The sequence below is a fragment of the Octodon degus genome, unplaced genomic scaffold (assembly GCF_000260255.1).
Source record: "Octodon degus isolate 3935 unplaced genomic scaffold, OctDeg1.0 scaffold00215, whole genome shotgun sequence".
Lineage (NCBI taxonomy): Eukaryota > Metazoa > Chordata > Mammalia > Rodentia > Octodontidae > Octodon > Octodon degus.
In genome coordinates this window covers 2,907,213-2,925,813 of record NW_004524791.1, presented here as the reverse complement: position 1 = coordinate 2,925,813, position 18,601 = coordinate 2,907,213, and the positions used below count along the sequence as shown (strand labels likewise).

Below are 18,601 nucleotides of genomic sequence, written 5' to 3'. Positions count from 1 at the left end.
CCCCCCAGGTTTTCTGGTGCTCAAAGAGCAGGTGGCACCTGAGGGGCTGGGAACCTCTAATTGTCACCCCTGTGAAGGGACCTTCACAGCAGATGGACATCCTTGGCCTGGACTGTGTCACAGGCAAGCAGGAGGCTGTCATGGGATTCTGTGGCTCAGCCCAGGAAACTCAGGGTTGGGGTGCAGGAAATGGGCAGGAAGAATAAAGGGTGGGCCATGGGCTGGGGGACCGAGTCCCCAGACCTGAGAGCAGGATCCTGAGAGGTTGCCAGTGGGCAGAGCAAGGAGCTGCCCTCATGAGAGGGCTGAGAGTCCTGTGTCACCATAAGTTCACCACCCTAGGAATCAAAGATACCCCAGTCCCAGCTCCCTGGGACCCGGTGCGCTGGTGACCCTCACGGAGGAGCAGGCAGAGCTAGACCCTGGAACTCCATGCCTGTCGGCTGTCTCGCCCACTGAGGTGCTGCCAGCTGGCCTTCATCTCTGGCTCAGTGCCCGGCCACCGTTGTGTGGACTCATGAGGGTCTGGCTTTCCCAGCGTTGGGGATGGTGGCCCACAGGACACTTGCCATACATGTTCCCCACCAACACCATGCAGCCCCAGCCTTCCCTCCCCCTCTGGAAGGAAAAGGACAGTACGGACACGTGGGGACATGCCCTCTTCTGCCACCCGCGCCTGGCCCGCACCTGCCATCCTCAGCTGCAGCCGCTGGCCTCCCTCCCACGGGGTGCCTCCCCCACTGCCTGTCCCAGGCTGACGGCTGGGCACACGTGTGGCTGCAGCTGTGGGGACCTGTCAACGCCATGCCTGCTGCATGGCCAGGGGCCAGACCTAGTGACAACCAAAGAAGGCAAACATGCAGGTGCCCCCGAGGGAAGTGGCCCAGCTCACCACCCCCATCTGACCAGACGTTCCTGGGCAGAGGCAGACAGGGCAGGGCCAGGAGCTCCAAATGTCAGGCTAGCTCTGGGTCACAGGCCCAGGCCTGGGATGCTGCTGCTTAGGGTTTCCAGGTAAGTTCTGCAGAGGTGGCTCCGAGCCAGTAGGCACACACAAATGGGGAACCAGCCTGGGGGCAGGACGCGTGGGGAATGGCTATACCACCTGGGCACAAGGGAGCTTGGACACTCAGTGCCCACAGTGACAGACCCCACCCAGTGTCATTCGCCAAATGTGTACTGGGCACCACCGCGTCCATGGTGTTCCCGACACTGAGGCTGGGACACACAGTGTCCTGCTGGTGCCCCATGACTGGCAGGGATTTGATGTCACCCTGCGGCAGAAAAGGTGTGCTGTGTGTGGTCTGGTTCCCCCCACACACTTTGTTCCTGCAAACACTGTAGGGTTGGTGCTAGGCACAGCCCCTTCCCTGGGGCTGGAGATCTGCCCCAGTCCACAGTGGCTGGGGTCTGAAGCTCCTCGTGGCACGCTCTCTAGGGCTTTGTGGCCTCTTACTGTCCCCGGCACTTTTCCACTTCGAGGGCTCAGATGCTGTGGAGAGGCAGTCTGAGGCTGCAGGTCCGAAGCTCCTGGTCTGGGAAAGCTGGCAGGGTGTTGGTGGCAGTGCCCCAGCCCACCCTACCCCAGGTGTGGTCACAGGAATGGTGGTGGGCAGCAGACAGCACCACCCAGGGGCCAGGGAGATAGTACAGTGGAATAAGCGCTTCCCTGGCAAGCACAAAGGTCTGAGTTCAATCCCTGGTTCCGCAAAAAAAGAAAAAAAAAAAAAAAAAAAAAAGCACCACCCGAGTCTTGGCTGGACTTCAAGTGCTTTGGGTCACATGGCCCAGCCTCCTTGCCCCAAGGGGAAGGCCCTAGGTTCAATCCCAGTGCTGAAAAAGAAAAAAACCAACAGAGGCTGGTGAGATGGCTCAGTGGTCTAAAGCACCTACTTAGAACAAGCTTAGCAAAGCACAAGGACCGCGGTTCAATCCCCCCAGCACCAAATGCCAGCCAGCCCCGCCCCCTGGTGGGCTGAGCTGGCCACACACACACACACACACACACACACACACACACTACATTAAAAAAAAAAAAAAAGAAAGAAAAAACCAACAACCCAAAATACAAAGCGAAATATAAAATCCTGCAAAAACCAAAAAAGCGGGGCTGGGGAGATGGCTCAGTGGAATAAGCGCTTGCCTGGTAAGCACAAGGGCCTGAGTTCAATTCCTGGTTCTGCCAAAAAAAAAAAAACAAAAAAAAGCAAAACCCTGCATTTTGAGGAGATCAGCACAGTGAAGGTAGTATGGCTTTAGACCAAAATGAAATGAAATGAAATAAAGCATCCCATGTGCCGGACCCAGGTGTCCAGCCCTGGAAGCAGACCCTGACACTCCCCTTACAGTGGGGAGACTGAGGTACAGGGCTGAGCAGGGAGAATGTGACTCAGCAGGGCACTGAGGAGCTGGGTGCTGCCCCACCCTCCTGTCCATCCTGATGCATTCTGGGGACCAGACAAGCTGGGGAGTGGCTGGGCAGCACTCAGGAGCCCCCAGTCCCCTGGGTATGCACTAGGCGTTGCCCAGGCTGCCTGTTCTGGCTCTAGAGAGAGTTCCCAGGCCAGCGTGCCTGGAGAGCCTGTGCCTTTCCAGAGGGCGGATCCTGATGTGTTCCCAGCCGGTCCCGGGGGCGTGGCCAGCAGTTAGCAAAGGGTGGACTTTGCTGAGCAGCCCAGGCCAGCTCCCAGCTGGATCCAGAGCCTTCAAGGAGGTGGCTGGGACTCCTCACTGCCACCCCTGCAAAGCCCAAGACCCTACAGCCCTATACTGAAGCCGGCAGGCCTAAGACCCAGCCATGATGACATGGTCCTCGGTGTGCCAGGCCCAAGCCATGCTCTACACAGGCCGCCATGTTCCTCCCCACCATGGATCTGTGAGAATGGCAGATGGGGAAACTGAGGCACAAGACTGTCCCTGTCAACTCAACTTACCCTGTGGGCAGGGGTCAGGACCAGGGCTGCTGAGCCCCACACGCTCACAGCAGCCACACACAAGGTGAAAGGCACCAGGCGAACCTGAAGAACAGCACTGTGCATCCGTCTCCTCCTGGGCCTGGGTGCACATGCTGATTCTGCAGGCTGGGACCTGGGTGAGCAGGTTTCCACATTTGTGGGTCATGGGGCAGGTCTGTGCAGCCCCAGCTGCCGCCAGACCCTGCTTGCCCTGCCGCCCAGGGAAAGATGGGGATGTACGGGGACAGGGAAGCTGGAGGCAGGTCCCTGGAGATGTTCACACAGCGAAGCCACCTGTGTCCTGTTTCAAGGACCCCATGGGCACCAAGAGCCAACCAGACCATGGCATGGGAACACAGTGAGGCTACATGCTGGCCTTGGCACAGCTGACCTAGCTCAGGGACATGGGCTCCGCATTCTGTGTGCTCAGCACCGAGGCATTGCAGGGGAATGTGGGCCCACTTCTGGGGTCCTGGACAAGACTCAACACTCCAGGAAGGTCCCTGTCACCATGGTGACACCCATGGGAGCCTGTGGTCTTTCTCAGAGGCCACTGAGTAAGCAGATGTCACTGGTCCCAGGTCACCTGGCCGGCGGGGTTGGCATGGGGGCCCTGGGGTAGGGCTTTCCTGGGGCCTCTCAGAGGGCTGGCAGTTCATGGCTCCTCTCCTGGACCCTAGGGCCTGGCCACATGGTCTGGGGTCCCCTGGTCACACCAGCTGGAGCCATTCTTCCAACCCAGCAGCCCTGGAAGGGGCTCCCTCCTGTCCCAACAGGGGCCTCCAACACTCCTCAGGACCTTGAGGGTCCCTAATGGAGGACACTCTGCCTGCCTGGGCTGACCCTGTGACTGGGCAGAAGGAGATCTGGGAAGGGGATTGTAGCCTCTGCCCAGGGAGCTGAGGACCATGCGATCTCTGAGCTGTCCATGGCAAGGAAGCTGTTCTCCACAGAAACCTGGAGGATGGGACACGTGCTAGGGTAGCAATGCCTGATGGGCACCGCAGGCCCGGGGCTCACTCTGAGCCTCTGCCAGCACTGTCCTGAAGCCTCCAGGGACCTCTACGAGAGGGACCTCTGCCCCGGGCACCGGCCTCCTCCGCCCAGGAGTCGTCCCTGCCCTGTGGCCATGCTACCCATTTTCCCTTCCACCTGTCAAAACCAGGTCACTGTGACTGGGTCCTTGTCCTGCTGCCCTGAAGGCAGAACAAGGAACAGGGTGGACACTCCGGTGCTGCAGGAGGCTTGCTAATTGCGATCTGGCCGGCAGGCTCGGCAGCAGCAGGAGGCCTGGGAAAGGGGTTTCCTTCAGACAGGACTGGGGCTTTTGAGCCTGTCTGTAGCAAAGGTTCCGGCAGAGTCCTGTTCCAGCAGATGCCCCGGTGGGGGCTTTGGGAGCCGTCACACCAGCCCCACCCACCGCACACCTCACCCTGACAACACACTCAGCTCCACATAGGATGTGTTCTACACATGCGCAGCACTGGCCCCGCAGCCTGGTCATGGGACAGATCCCAGCATGTGATAGCCACCGACCATGCTGCCTTCAAGGACAGCTGTGTCAGCCTGGCCAGCAGCACTGAGCTGTCCAGCGGCCGGGAGCCCAGGGCAGTGGGCACAGCAGAGCTGGACTGGACCTTGGAGCCCAGCACTCAGACTTCACAGTCGGCAGAGTGGAGGCAGGGGTAGGGATGGTGACCCCCAATCTGCCCTCTGCTCTGTGGCCCTGACCCATGTGGTGGCGTCTCGGTTTCAATGCAGGATTAGCAATCCCAGCCCAGAGGACTCCTGACAGGAGAGATCACAGGTTGCAAAGCTTGGGGTGGCAATCTGAAGTCACAGCCGGGGCCAGCACTTCTCTGTAACGTTCCACAACGTCCACAGAGTTCCACAGCTTGCTTTGTGGAACGCAGAGCCAACAGCCTCACGTCTCAGGAGCTAATCATCCAGGAGGCCCCTCCAGGAAACCAGCCAGACTCCTCCAACGACTGTACGGTGCCAGTCACAAGGCGGAATGCAGCCGGGAGCCTGCAAACACGCCCTCCGCGTGGCCAGTGCGGCCAGACCTGCGTGGACACTCATGTGCTCCTCATGGGTCTCCCTGACGGCAGAGCTGCTAAGGCCGTGCTATGAAAGTGGACCCCCAACACCCTTCATTTGCCCAAGTGGTGTCACGGACATCATCTGCTGACACAGAAAGGGACAATCACCCCGGTGACAATGCAGTCCTGCGTGGGACTGGAACGTGCAGAAGAGAAGCTGACACAGCAGGCGTGCGACGGGCCCTGAGGTGTCACCCAGTGCCGCTACCCTCCTGCCGGGTTCTCCTCAGTCAGGGCCTGGGCTTTGGTTTGGCCACAGAGCCACAGCTGCAGTAACCCATAGGCGGCGGCGCAGCCTAGAGGAGGCCAGAACCCACCCTCCTGGGCACCCTGGATTCGCAGAGTGAGGGTGTTTGCGGGGAGCACAGAGTGGCTGGGATTAGAGCCGTCTGTGCTCCCCAAGGGCCGCAAATGGGATCCAGATGTCCAGGGCTGCTCACCCGCGGTCGGTGCTCGCTTGAAGGAAGAACATTCCCCGCCCAGCTGCTGGCTGCACGGCCAACAGCTCCCTGAACGCGGGGGGAGGTGAACCCGCCATCTGGGCTGCCCGCTGCCAGGAGGTGGCCAGGCCGGGCAAGGTGGTGGGAGGAAGGGCAGCACATCTGGTCTCTGCAGGGCTTGGGGGGCAAGAACGCCCGGCCAGGATCAGGACTGAGCGGTCGGGGAGGAGGATGCGATGGGCGGGAGGAGAGGCCGGCAGGGTGGCAGCCGGTGGGCAAGGGGAGTGGAAGCACACAGGGCAGGTGGGTGACAGACCCGAGCGGCGGTAATCTGCCCCACTCTGTGCCTTGACTGGAAAAGTAGGAGTCACAGCTCTGGGAAGCAAGGGGCGGTGCAGCGCGGCACACGCAGGCGCGTGCGCAGAGGGGCGTGGCTAGGCGAGGACGGCGGCCCTGCAGTGCGCTCGGCTGTGCAAGCGACGGCGAGGCCCTTAGCCAAGCGCGGCCACTCCCTATGGTCGCTGCGCTTGGTTTCTCAGGACAGCACAGAGGTGCCCCACCCCCACCACAGGTGCTTCCTTCCTGTCACCGTGTAGGGCCACTGCCAGGGTTGGGGCCCATGAGGGCAGAAACAGGTCTGTTTTGGGGTGCTCGCGGTTGGAGCGGTCAGATACAGCCCCCCACAGTAGCTTTGGGTTGGGCAGGCCTGAACCTATGTCTTGACTCAGCTCTGTGTGCATGTGTGTATGTGGGGCACAGGCATCTGTATGTGCATGTGTGTATGCATGCACGACTGTGTAGGCGTATATACTCTGCAGACACATGTATGTATTCACATGTGTGTGTATGTATGTAGGAGCACAAGGATCTGTGCATAATGTGTGTGTACCCATGCATAGATGTGTGTGCACTGTGGGTAAGCATGTATTCATGTGTGGGTGCCCAGGCATATGTGAATGTGTGCGTGCATTCCACACATATGGGGCACATGTATGTGCACTGTGATGCATGCACATGCATGTGTGCAGTGTGTGGCAGGTGTTTCTTGTGTGATTCTCCCTGATGAGCCAGGCCCTGACCCCAGCCTGAGCACAAGATGGCACTTCCTGTGCACACAGCACCTCCATGGGGCCTGCTCAGCAATGGTGGGGTGGGATCCGGGATATGATGTCCAGGGAGCCCTGCAGGGAGGCCGACGGACAGCAGGTGACAACCGACTGTTAATGCACCAGTGACCACTCTGGGTCACTAAGGGACCACTCTGCTCCCTGCTGGACCTGGATGTGAATCCTCGCTCCCCGCCCTGAGGTGACAAACCTGGAGTTAGCAACAATGTGGGGCTGGGCTGGGATGCTGAGGAGTGGGAAGGCTGCTGCGCCTGCGCAGCACAGAGGCCAAGTCTGGTTGGGAGGGACAAGCGTGCCTCCCTTTCCCTAGGCCCTGTGGCAGGATCTTCCTCTGCCAGCAGTGAGGTACCCCACAGCTTGACCGGGTGTTTCTCATTTAAACACGTGTGAATTGGCTGCACCCTGCCTTGGACTACGAGGAGCACTGTGAACCCTAACAGTGCTCACTCAGGGCCTGGTGACACTGCCTGAGACCCGAGCCGCCACCTCGACCTGCACAGTTCAGCCCCTCATGGCAGCATGACTCAGGAGCAGGGTCCCGGGAAGAGAGCACCCGGCCTCCAGCAGGGGTGACCCTAGGCCTCTCCTCCGGGCAGCGGGGCCACTGCTCAGGCAGCCAGTGCGGTAGCCAGCAAAGTGGGAATCTGCCACCTCACTCAAACGGGTGTCTCCATGGAGCCAGGGAACCTTTTCTGGCACACAAACCCACGCTGTAGCTCGTGGGCCTCAGTTTCCCACAGGGTCGTTCTAACCCCACCCCCAAGTGTCACCCTAGGAATGAGTGTCACTCATAGATACAGGGACTCGGCGTGTGGAGCAGGCCAAGCTCACAGCAGGTGCTGAACTGGTGCCCATCCACAGACAGGCGACATCCAGAGCCCTGCTTGCTTGGGCATCCCCTGCAGGTAGAAGGCCGGGCAGCCCAGCATGCTCTGCCGCAGGGGCCATGGCATCCTCTCGCCCTAGGGAGAAGCAGGGCCAGGTGAAAAGTTCTGGGCCTGCGCAGCGCATCGCGTGGCCAGGGGTCCTTGTGCCTGCCTTGTACTAACAGGCACCCATCAAAGGGAGGAACTGTATTTTAAATTTTATTTCAGGGACTCTGAGTCACCACATTGGGGGTCACACAGAGTCCCCACGGACACCAACCCTGTGCAGCCTTCTCTGTGGCTGAGTCTCTGTTGGCCGCTGGGGCCCCAGACCTGGGGAAACTACCGCCCCTGCCCAAGAGGAAGGAAGTAAGCCTAGCACAGAGCGCCCCTCCAAAGGTCGCCGGCTGGGCCGCACATGAGGAGGCCAGGCCTGCACAGGGACCACCGGGACCCGGCACTTTCGATTCTGCTTTTTAGGCAGGGGGAGGGAGATGTATAAAAAAATGTGTTCTACAAGGCTGCCTTTGCCATTGTTTATGTAAACAGGTAAATTGTTTCCTGCCTCAATTAAAAACATCTGCCACATAAATGAATACCAATTAACTCATCCTGTTTTTAATTACTCTGTTAATTACACGCAGGCAGCAGGAAGGATGGCATGGAGTGGGAAAGCCGGTGCCACCCCCACCCCCACCCTGCCTGGCAAGGATCCGAAGCACGTCTGGTGGTGACGATGGGTGGCACCCTGCCAGCCAGGATTTCCTGGTCCTGCGGCCAAGTGGGCATTTCCTCCCATATCCCTGGGGGGTCTGGCCTGGAATCCTCCTGATGCCCCATATCCCTTGTAGGGCCTGTGGCCTGGGTGGTGGGAGGGGACTCAGGAAATCAGGTCAGCAAAGACAGGGCCACTGGATGTGACTGTGGCAGATGGGGGTGCAGCCCCAGGGAATGTTCTCCCTCTGACACGATGTGGCACCCTGGGTGACATGGTGACTGCCCCCCAGTGGGAAATGTCACTGCTGCCCCTCCTCACCACCCTCTCTCGAGGTCACAGCCAGGCATAAGGGCAGCAGCCCATCCAAGGTCAAGTCCTGAGGGTGGGTCTGCGTGAGACCCATGTGCTGACAGCAGGCCTTTACAAAGGGCGGACACCGGTTAGCCTCACCTGAAAGGGCGGAACTGAGTGGCTCTGCCCTCCCATTTCACAGACAGGGCCCAGAGGCCAAGGGAGGGCTAGAAACTGTCCACGCAGGCCCCACTGGCTTACACAGCTGCCTGGCTCCCACGGGAACCTCAAAGTTTCAGAGCCCACGTGGAGGGACAGGGCTGGAGGCCCGTAGGTGAGCCTGAAAGTACGCAGCCCCGGCAGGGAGGCTGCGCCTGCGGGAGTGAGGTCGACACTGCCTCTGCCTGCCCTGTCCTCCTGGCCCCCTCCTCCCTCGGGTGGCCCAGGCTCAGCTTCCCAGGCCTGGTGGTTCCTGATACATTTGATTTTCAAGTGGGACCAGGCTAAGGGCCTCAGATCTGTGGCCACCTGTGCTTCCTAGAGGCTGCCCACGACTGTGCTGAGGTCTAGGTCTTTCCTTGTGGCCTTGTAACCAGAAATCAGCCAGCTCAAGGGTGTGAGCCCTGTACAGCCGCTCCCTTCAGCATGGGGGCTTCTGTGGTGGGAGAGCCCTCCAATCAGATTGCTGGGCCTCTCCCTGAGGGAAGAGCAGAGCAGGGGCACCCCCAGGCCTGTCCCTTGGGGCTGTGATGCCCAGGGGTTAAGGGTGGGGGTGGGGTCCAGGCAGCTAAGCAGGGCCCGACAGTCATGTCTCCCACAGGGACAGTGCACTGAGACCATGGGCAAGGATCAGACCACAGTGACGAATGCCAGAGCCATCAGTCAACTCTGAGGTCGTGACAGATGTAGGGCCAGGATCCTTGTGCTCCCGAAGTCGGCATAGCCAGCTGCATCCAGGCAGGGCATGGGTGGTCAGGGTAGGCCCCTAGCCTGTGCCCACCTCCCTTGTGTCCCAGGCAGGGCACAGACACCAACCATGGAGCACAAATGCCACCAAGACTACAGGAGCTTGGACCAGTACCCAGGAAGCCAATCAGACCAGAGCTCTCAGAGTTAGGCAGATGGACAGAGTGCAGTGCAGAGTGGGGTGGACGGATAGGGCTCATGGTGGCCTTGTGCAAGAACAGGGTCCTCTCCCCAATCCACCCTGAGGCTTGGCCTTGGCTTATGCAGCACCATGCTGGCCACATGGGACAGCCCCAGCCTGGCAGGACACGGATGCCAGGTGTGTGTGGGGGGTACAGCCAGCGCTGTCCCTGGCACAGCATTGGGAGGGAGAGTTCTTTCCTCCAGGATGGAGGTCCCCATGTGCAGCAGCAACGGTGGGACAAGTAAAGCACAGTGACCATCCTGGTCGGACAGCAGCCATGGACACCACTGGGTCATGTCAGGGTGAGGGGTCCCTGCCCTGTGGTGTCACAGTGCCCCTGGTGTGCGCGGGGAGGGGGAGGGGGTTGGTGGGTGTCAGGGTACAGCCGCTCCCCCCACCCTGCCAATTGCTCTGCCAGCCCAGGCTTGGGAAGTCGCCAGGCGGCCAGATGGGCCGGGCGCTGGCATGGGGACCGCCACAGCCGGGGCAGCAGCTGCTCTGGGGGAGACGTAGAGCCGGCCCTGGCCCCCGCCCCCCAGGCGGAACCTTCTGGATGTTTTGACTCATTCCTCCAAATGCTCTCGTGCGCCGCCACTGCCAGCAGATCCGGCTCTGCTGAGCCAGACAGCTTCAGGGTTCTCCCGGGAAGGGGCCCTGCCTATGCCAGGAGGGAGACACTCGGCATGACAGCCTCTGCCCGCAGGGGCAGCTCAGGCAGGTGGGGATGTGAGGAGACCAAGGCTGGGAGAGGTCGCTTGTCTAGGTCTGTGTGGAGACCCTGGCCTTGGGACTCCCATGTGACTCAGCACACAGCACTGTGCACACGTTTGGGAGGTCCAGAGCTGCTGTGCACTCCCGAGGGTGCCCATAAGGCCTCCTTCTGCCCAAAGGCGCCCTGTCTTGTTGGAGACTTAACTTCCCCATCTGAAAGGGAGACCCATGCTGTGGTTTGGAAACAGTTCTCGGGCCTTGGGCTGGGTCAGGCTACTGGAGAGAGCCCGGCTCCGGCAAGAGCTGAGTTCAGGGTCCCCTCCTGCATCTGGCTGACAAACCTGCACTGCAGGGCGCCCAGAGATGTGGTTAGCTCTCTGCACACCTGTGTCCCACCTGCTCTGTGCAGCTGCTTCTAGGAAATGAGCAACCAACCCTGGGTACCCCACCTGGTGGCTGTCACGGAACCCAGGCTCTGTCCCCGCCACCCCAGTAGAGCAGTGTGAGGGACCAGGGAGGCGGCCACACAGGACCTTCCATGGCTGCTGCTCGTGACTTCCAAGCAGCACTCAGAGCCTCAGTTTTCTAACTAGCTGGAGTCCTGCACCCCAGGGCTAGAGTGGGGACACCCTAGACACACGGCCTGCACAGAGCACTCCTGTCCCTGGGCCTGGCACAGTCCCAGCCTTGCCCATCCTTCATCATGGTCTCCAAGGCCATCTCCATGCCAAGGCCCCTCGCAGCCCCTCCAGAGCCAGGATGCCCTTCTGCTCCCTCCCCTGGGCTCCCTCCCCTGCAGCCTAGCTCAGTGTCCATCGACCCAAGAAGACAGACCTGAGTCAGGTGGTGGCCTTGGCTTGCACAGCCCTGGGAGGAGAAGCTGCCACTCTGTCCCTCTGTTCACTTCTCTCTGACACCATACCTATCCCCGGGACAGCATCTACCTGCTGGACGCTGGATGAGGTGGGTGTATAAGGGGCCTCAGGAATGTACCAGCACTAAAAACACAAGGCTCCCAGCTTCTGTCCAGACACTTTAGGTGCGGCCTGGATGTCCCAGGTGGGGAGAGATGGACCTCCGGCCACCCAGGCCGGGTCACCTCAGGCAGGAATTTGGAAGGGGTGGGTTTCCATAGCTCTGGACAGGCACTGGCAGGCACAAGGCCTTGGGTTTGTGGGAAACGGAAGAAAGGGCTGCCACAGACACTCGGCCTTCAGGCCTGCAAGAGGAGCACCAGCAGATGGTGTCGGGGGTCCTCCAGAGGGACCTCCTGCCTGGCTAGAGACAGAGCTGGGTGACCACGGAGATATCTCGAGCCTGGTACCCAGTCCCAGCTTCCCCAGTGCTCTGGGAAGGAGGTGCTCAGCCTCCTGCCACTCCCATGGGCTGACCTACAGGATGTGTATCACGGAGCTGCTCCTTCTCTCCTGGCGCTCTGCCTGCCAAGGCCTCGGGGCAGGGCCGTCTAATCAGTTCACTCTGAGCTGCTGTTGAGGAGTGATGGCTGGGGTACCACCATCCTGTACAGCTCTGGACACCCTCAGAAGCCCCGACACCCTCGGCAGCTGATGCCCATGGCCCTGTTCCCAAGGACTTGTGGGCATGCTGGGGTAAGGACTCTACAGCTGCCCCTGGGCCAGGCACCTTACCAGGCTGGGGCGTCCCCAGGACAAGTATCTAAGCAGGGAAGGATCTGGGCCAAGGACCAACCAAGCCAGCCCCCACCCCACAGCTGTCTGAAAAGGACCTGGTGGCTGTGCACAAATTGGAGCACCTGGCAGCTTGCTGGCAGGTGGGCGCTGCCCCACAACCTTTCCTGGGCCCCCGTGGGGTCATCCTTGGCCATCAGTGGCCCCAGGCCTCTCACCCCACTGGCAAAGCACAGTGCCTGTTCATGGAGGCTGCTGAGTGTGGGGGCATGGAGCAGACAAGACCCACCACACAGAGTGACCGGAGGGACCAGCAAGCTGGAAAACATGGCCATGGAAGAGTGGCAGGCCTGTGGGTATCACTGGAGGGGTCCTTTGAGAGACCTGAACAAGAAGAGGGCGGAAGCCATGCGCATGCGTGGAGGGAGAGCATCCCCAGCGAAGGGCCAGGGTGCTAGGAAGGCGGGACGGCATGGACGGCAGGTGGGATGGGCCTGTGCATGCTCAGCTCCTCCCGGACACTAAGGGGCCTTCTCTCCCTGGATCCAGGGATAAGCAGGAAGCACAGGGACAGAATCTGGTACAAACCGAGGTGAGGGGGTAGCAGGTGCTGGCAAGATCCAATGACTGTTTGTGGAACCAAATACGATGACAGCTTGCAGGCAGCTGGGCCGTGGCTGTGCAAACAGCTTCCCCTGGCACCTGGCGAGGGAGTCCCTGGCCGCTGCACAGGGTAACAGACAGCAACTGACCCGTTGCTGGGCACCCACGGGACTTGTCCCCATAGATGCAGCCAAGGCCCACTGTGTGGACCCCACTCGAGAGATGGTAACACGCACCACACACCCACACCCAAGTCTACAGCACCCACAGGCGGTAGAAACAAAGCTGGTTTTGCCCACACCGCGATGTTGCCTACCACAAAGAAGCAAAGAATGGCTTCCCATCATGGTGTGGACAAAGTACGGAATGGGTTGAGGAAACACTGGCCACAAAGGCCGTGGCCTGGGCTCTGTGTGACATGGCCTGTGCTCATCCATGCACCTCACAGCCCCTGTGCATGCACACAGCAATGTACTGCTGGGAAACTGCCCTCCAGGAATCGAGGCACCTCTAGCCCCAGGAGTGTGTGGACCACTGGAACCATGGCCAGGGCAGGCAGTAGGGACTGCAGCCCATGCCCTGGGCCCACACTGTAGGCACCCTCCCAGTCTCTGTCCATCACAACAGCCCTCCATGGCTAGCCTTGTGGCCCCTGAATGAAGGGGCCTCCTTCCCAGGAGTGCTGCCCTTGGGGTCCCCTCTGGCCGTCAGCCTCCTCTCACCTCTCGGGGCCACCTTGTTCCCACACCCAGGTCCCAGCTGTGCCCTGACCACCAGGCCTGCAGTGGTCACCTCTCCCACTCATGTGGGTATCAGGCAGATTCGCTGCACCCTGTGTGGCTGGATGCAGGGCCTGCAAGACCTGTGGAGACAGGCAGGGCTGGGCCTGGGGACCAAAGGCGAGGGGACAGAGATGCCACACCAGAGCCCGGTGCATTCGCAGTAGTGACGTCTGTACTGAAGGGGACTAAGTGAAATACAGAGCAGCGCCCAGCGTGGCTGTCTCCTTTCCCTTTCTTTCACGTAGCCATGACCCTGTCACCTTGAGGCCGGGGCTGTCCCCCTGCGGCCACACACGAGCGCACGACTTGTGATGTCACATCACTCACGGTGTGGGAAAGCACAGAAGACACACAGGGAGGGAGGCGGCTCCCAGAGAGCGGCGCAGTGCTCGTGGCCTGGCCCAGTGCTGGGTTTGGGGAGACACTGGCCACAGAGGGGACAGAGGCTGATGGGGGCAGCAGATATGGAGAGGTCTTGGCCCAGCCCAGCCACGGGCTCCAAATGGGTAGCAGGGCTTGAGCTACTGGGACCTCACGGGGCTCTGCAGCCAGGGTTCAGCCTTGTCCCTGCCCCACACAGTGCCAGGGTGCAGCCAACCCCAGCCTTGGTTTCCCTTTCTGATGGCACAGGGTGTGGTGCCCCACTTGCCAGGTGGCTATCCCTCAAAAGGGGCTCTGTCTGGCTCATCCTATTCTGCACTGGAGGACAGCGGGGTGGTAAGCTTCCAGGGCAGGGCTGGGTGCAGTCCCTGAGGCCCACACCTGCCCTGCACCCCAGGATCTGCACATTCACAGTGATCGGAAGAGACGGCACCTGAGGCTGCATTGAGCACCTGGAACCCGAGGACAGAGTGGGTAAACTTGGCGCACAGCTTCGGGGAGGGGTCAGACATGGGGCTCGGGGTCCCTGTGCTGCTCCCCTCCCCATAGACTCAGGCCAGCAGGGGCCGGTGCTCCGGCCAGCCAGGAGAAGAGCCCTCGATGCCCCCACCTGTTGTTGGAGTGCTCTAAACCAAAGCAGTCTCAGCAGCCCCCATCCCTGCCCCCGCATACCCTCAGGAGTTGCCTGGCCCCCAGGCCCCTCCTCCACTTCTGAACGTCTGGCAGTGGCCTGAAGTGGTCTCCTGCTGCCCCATGAGATGTCCTCAGCTTCTTCCTGCCATTGCCACCAACACTGGCCTCCAGGCTGCCTGGGGGTTGTGGGAATGGCACCCTCGCCGGGCCTGGAAGCCCCAGAGGCTGGCACCCGTACAGCAGTGACCAGGGTTGGGGCACTACAGCTGCATCTGAGCAGACGGCACCCTAACCGTGGCCACGTCCACCTCACTCTCCTCCCAGGGACACTGGAGGCCCCCTGAGGGGCCTGTGAACAGCGGCAGCAGAGGCTGACCTTCTGTTTCACTGCAAGGCAGGACGGGAGCCAGGAGTCCAGCTGTGTCCCTGTGTCACCGGCCACCGTGGAGCTCCAGCCTAATGCTGACAGCTGCCTCACGCTGGCCTCCTTCTGGCTGGGCCAGGCCTCTGAGCCTCACGGCCTCTGCTCTGTCCACGGCACTGAGGCTGTACCTCTGCCTCACACCCACTGTGTGGACTCCACAAAGTGAGGTCCAGCCAGGGACCCTCAGAAGTGGCATCTGGGGTTTTTATGTGGCCCAGGCAAGCTGAGGCATAACCCCCAGGAAAAAAATTTGGGTATCAGTTCCTTGGGAGGTGAGGACAAGCCACAAAGCTGCTGCTGGCCTGGCACAGGCGCCGTGACATGAGGGAAAGGCACCCCAGGCCTTCTGCACAGCTCCCAGGGAGACTTGGCCCCTCCAGTGGGCACGATGCCTCAGCTGAGTACAGGGAGCATCTGCTGGTCCCAGGCACCCAGGATCTGGGGCATAGAGACTAAGCAGTGCGGGGCTTGGCTCCAGCTGCAGTGCTGCAAGTGCTGATCTTGCAGGTCTGGAAGGTGGAGACCCCCGGGGTCGTCACAAGGACCCAACGAGACAGGCAGGACAGCCCTGAGTCCCGGCACCCCCCATGTGGACCCCCCACCCGCTCACGTTATTATTATTTTTCAGCCCAGCAAGGAGGCAGTGTTCAATCAATATTTGCTCAGGGCACGTGTGATGGTTGGCAAACACTCCTGGGGCTGCCTTAGCCAGCAGAGCAGCCCCAGCAAAGCCTTGCGGCCTCCCAGTGACAGGCTAGGAGGCCATCCTATGGGCCTGTGCCAGTAGGGGGCTGTGCTGCTATGACAGCCAGCACACACCAGGATATGTGGAATCTAGCATGAGACAGGACCCCGGGGTGGCAGGGCCAGGCCTGAGGCCTCTGGCCTGGCACCGGTGGGTGACACCTGTGCCCCACCTGCCTGTGGCACACAGGACAGGGCCCCTCAGCTGTGGTTGCCTGCAGTCCTGCAGGGACTCGGGACCCCAGGGCCTGACAGCCAGCAGTGGTGACAGTAGGAGGGGCTAGGCCCAGGCAAAGTATGGATACCCAAAAGAGGGGAGGTGCCAGCCCCCCCCCCAGGTCATGCAGGGGGCTCAGCGATGGTGAGGAGACAGAAGGCCAAGGATGCCAGCACAGCACTGGGGCACGACAGAAGCCACAACGGGGAGCCCCCAGCTAGGCCCCAGCTCTGCACCCTCTGTTGGCTGATGCTGACCCTGGCACACCCTGGCAAATCGTACAAGTGGGGAGCAGCTCAAGCTGTTTCCCACCTTCTTGCCTGGGGAAGAGACTCAGAGGGGCACAATTCAGCCACCATCCTGCCACCCCAGGCGCGTGGGAGGTGGATGAATCAGATCCCCAAACGCAACCGCTCTCGCAGCACAGTGGGGGAGGGGAGGCGGTCCGGAGTGCCAGATGGTTCCAGAAGGTGGCAGGGAAGCCTTGTGGACAGGGCGCAGCAGGAAGCCTGGCCTCCACCGCAGTCGGCTTGGATCCTGCGGATTAGTGACCCAGCCTGCTGGCAGCTCCAGATCCTTGCGTAGGAAGGAAAATTAATTTCTTCCAGTCATGCAGAAATGAAAAGACGTGGAGCCGAATCGGGGAGATTTCCTGGAGCTGGTAACTCAATTACATGGATAACCTGGTGATGGGGGAGAGGCTGGGGCTCTTGGGGATAGTGGTGGCCAATGGGGATGTCCTGGCTTGGCATGTGGCAGTCCTTGGCCCCAGGGCCAGGTACTGCTTACGAGGACCCTTCCTTCCCCCCAGTCACACAGAGCTCACAGCAGATTCTGCCAGAAAACGGGTCCAATGTGCCGCTCTCCCTCCCGCATCTGCCTCACTCTGACAGTGACTGCCACATCTGTGTCCATGCCCCCCACTTCTCTCCCCCATGCCCCTCTTGGAGCAGAGAGCAGTCAGGCAGGCCGCAGTCTTTCCCACTTGGTGAGTGGCTTTGTAGCTAGGTTCTCAGTGGGAGCCTGTGGGGCAGCGCTGCCCTCATCTGCCTTCCCAAAGCCACCCAGAGGATGATGTCAGGGGGCCAGTGGAACCCCATGAGCTCCATGCCAGCCCTCCACCAAGGAATCTCGAAGCTGCCCATGGACCTCCCAGCTCCTGCCTGACCAGGAGGCAGACACCAGGCAGCCTTGCCCACGGCATGGGGTCTGCAAGATGGCAGCACCCGGGCTCCAGAAGTTAGTTTCTCAGACCTCCCAGCAACTCCCAGTGGGGGCAGACCAACACCCCTTTGTCTCTGGCCAGCCCCTTCCAGAGCGGCAGGCAGCTCTCCCGCCTCTAGGTCCTGAGAGGAAACACACGCCCAGCAGACATAATGGGGCGACATCCTGGCCTCGGGATCGGAGAACCAGCCTGACAGCTACTCAGACCCACCGCACAACGCCTGCAAAGACGTTCCATTCTGTTTCCCAAATAACTGTTTCCTTCCCTGAGCTCAGGCAGCTGGGAGCTAGCGGCCACTGTCCAAGGGTGGAAACGTGGTTGGAAGGAGTGGGGTCCCCACGCTCAGGTCTGCTCAGCAGCCGAATCCGGAAGCGGGTCCACAGCGCTCGCCTGAGCTGGGCACAGCAGCCGGTGCCGTCTGCACCACAGCCAGCCGCTCAGCTGAATTCTCAGCCATCTGTCCTCTGCGGGCTCCCACCTCCCACGTTCCCACAGCCTGGCTCCCGGCCTGCCCCACAGATGGACGGTTCCCAAAGACTGAGGGAAGATGGTCCCGCCAGGCACCTCCACTGTCACAACCCCGGACGCCCGGGGCCCTCCACCTCCGACCTGGTCGGCTGGCAACTTCAGAGATCACAACAAGGGTTGGCGCGGGAGGGGTGAGGACCGTCTCGCCAGCCAGGCCTCCGCTCCGTCTTCTCTGCTACGGTCGCCTCTGCTTGTCACCCTCCTGTCACCGGGCTGCCTTCCTCAGGACCCGAGCACTCCTCGCCCCAAGCCCAACCCTACTCCGGCGGGTCGAGCTCCCTGCACACCCGAGGGTGCAGTCGGCTGGACAAGAGCTAGGAGAGCTGCCCGGCCACGGGCGCAAACTTTGCAAAGTGTGTGTGGGGGGAGGGTGCGGCGCAGACCCCGGCGACAGCGCGGACTGGCGATAGCGGCGACGGCGACGCAACACTTACGGTCTCGTCCCGGTCCCTGGCGGGCTCTCTCTCCTCCCCGTCCGGGCTCGGCCGAACGCTCGGGCGGCCGCGCGCCCTCTCCTCCAGCTAGGCGGGGCGGGGCGCAGGGAGGCCGCGGGGCCACGCGGGGTCGCCGCGCGGGAACAAAGCACGCACTCGCCGGGCGGTCTGGCCTCGCGGCCACGGCCGCCGCCTCTGCCCGAGCCCACACCACCTGCCTTCCTCCCGGCACCCCACGCTCGCCCCGCCTCGGGCGCGGAGGGGGCGCCCCGGGATCCCCGCCCCCCGACTCCCACCCCGCCCTCGCCCAGTCCCCCGGAACCCTCCTACGAGAGGACTCGGCCCCGCCCCCCGCGGCCTCGGCGCGGGTCGGGCACGGGGTGCCGGGAAGGGGTGCGGGGCGGAGCACAGGGAGGGGTGCGGGGCGCGGGGCGCGGGGCGGGGTGCGGAGCTCGGTACTGTTCCCGCCCGCCCGCGCAGAGCACAAGCACACCCACCTCGGAGAGTCGCAGCCTCCCGGCTCGCAGCTCAGAGCGCGGCATCCGCGCCCCGCGGGCTGGGATCCTCCGCGCCTCCTCCGGCCGCCGCGCCCCCCTCGCCCGCCCTCCTTGCGCTGGGCCGC

General features: G+C 61.7%; 1 protein-coding gene across 5 annotated transcripts in view; it reads right to left on the bottom strand.

Annotated features, from left to right (window-relative positions):
- Cbfa2t3 (CBFA2/RUNX1 translocation partner 3) overlaps positions 1 to 18,601 on the bottom strand; it is a 49,999-nt gene that overhangs the window by 15,881 nt on the left and 15,517 nt on the right. For 2 of the 5 annotated variants that reach the window (XM_023705252.1, XM_004644994.3), the window contains exon 1: positions 17,980 to 18,171. The exons of 1 other annotated variant lie outside the window; for it this stretch is intronic. The gene's annotated coding sequence lies outside the window, so the exon portion shown is untranslated. Of the gene's footprint in view, positions 1 to 17,979; positions 18,172 to 18,476; positions 18,503 to 18,601 lie in introns of those variants that run through there. 2 more of the 5 variants (XM_004644993.2, XM_023705251.1) reach the window with 2 other exon arrangements.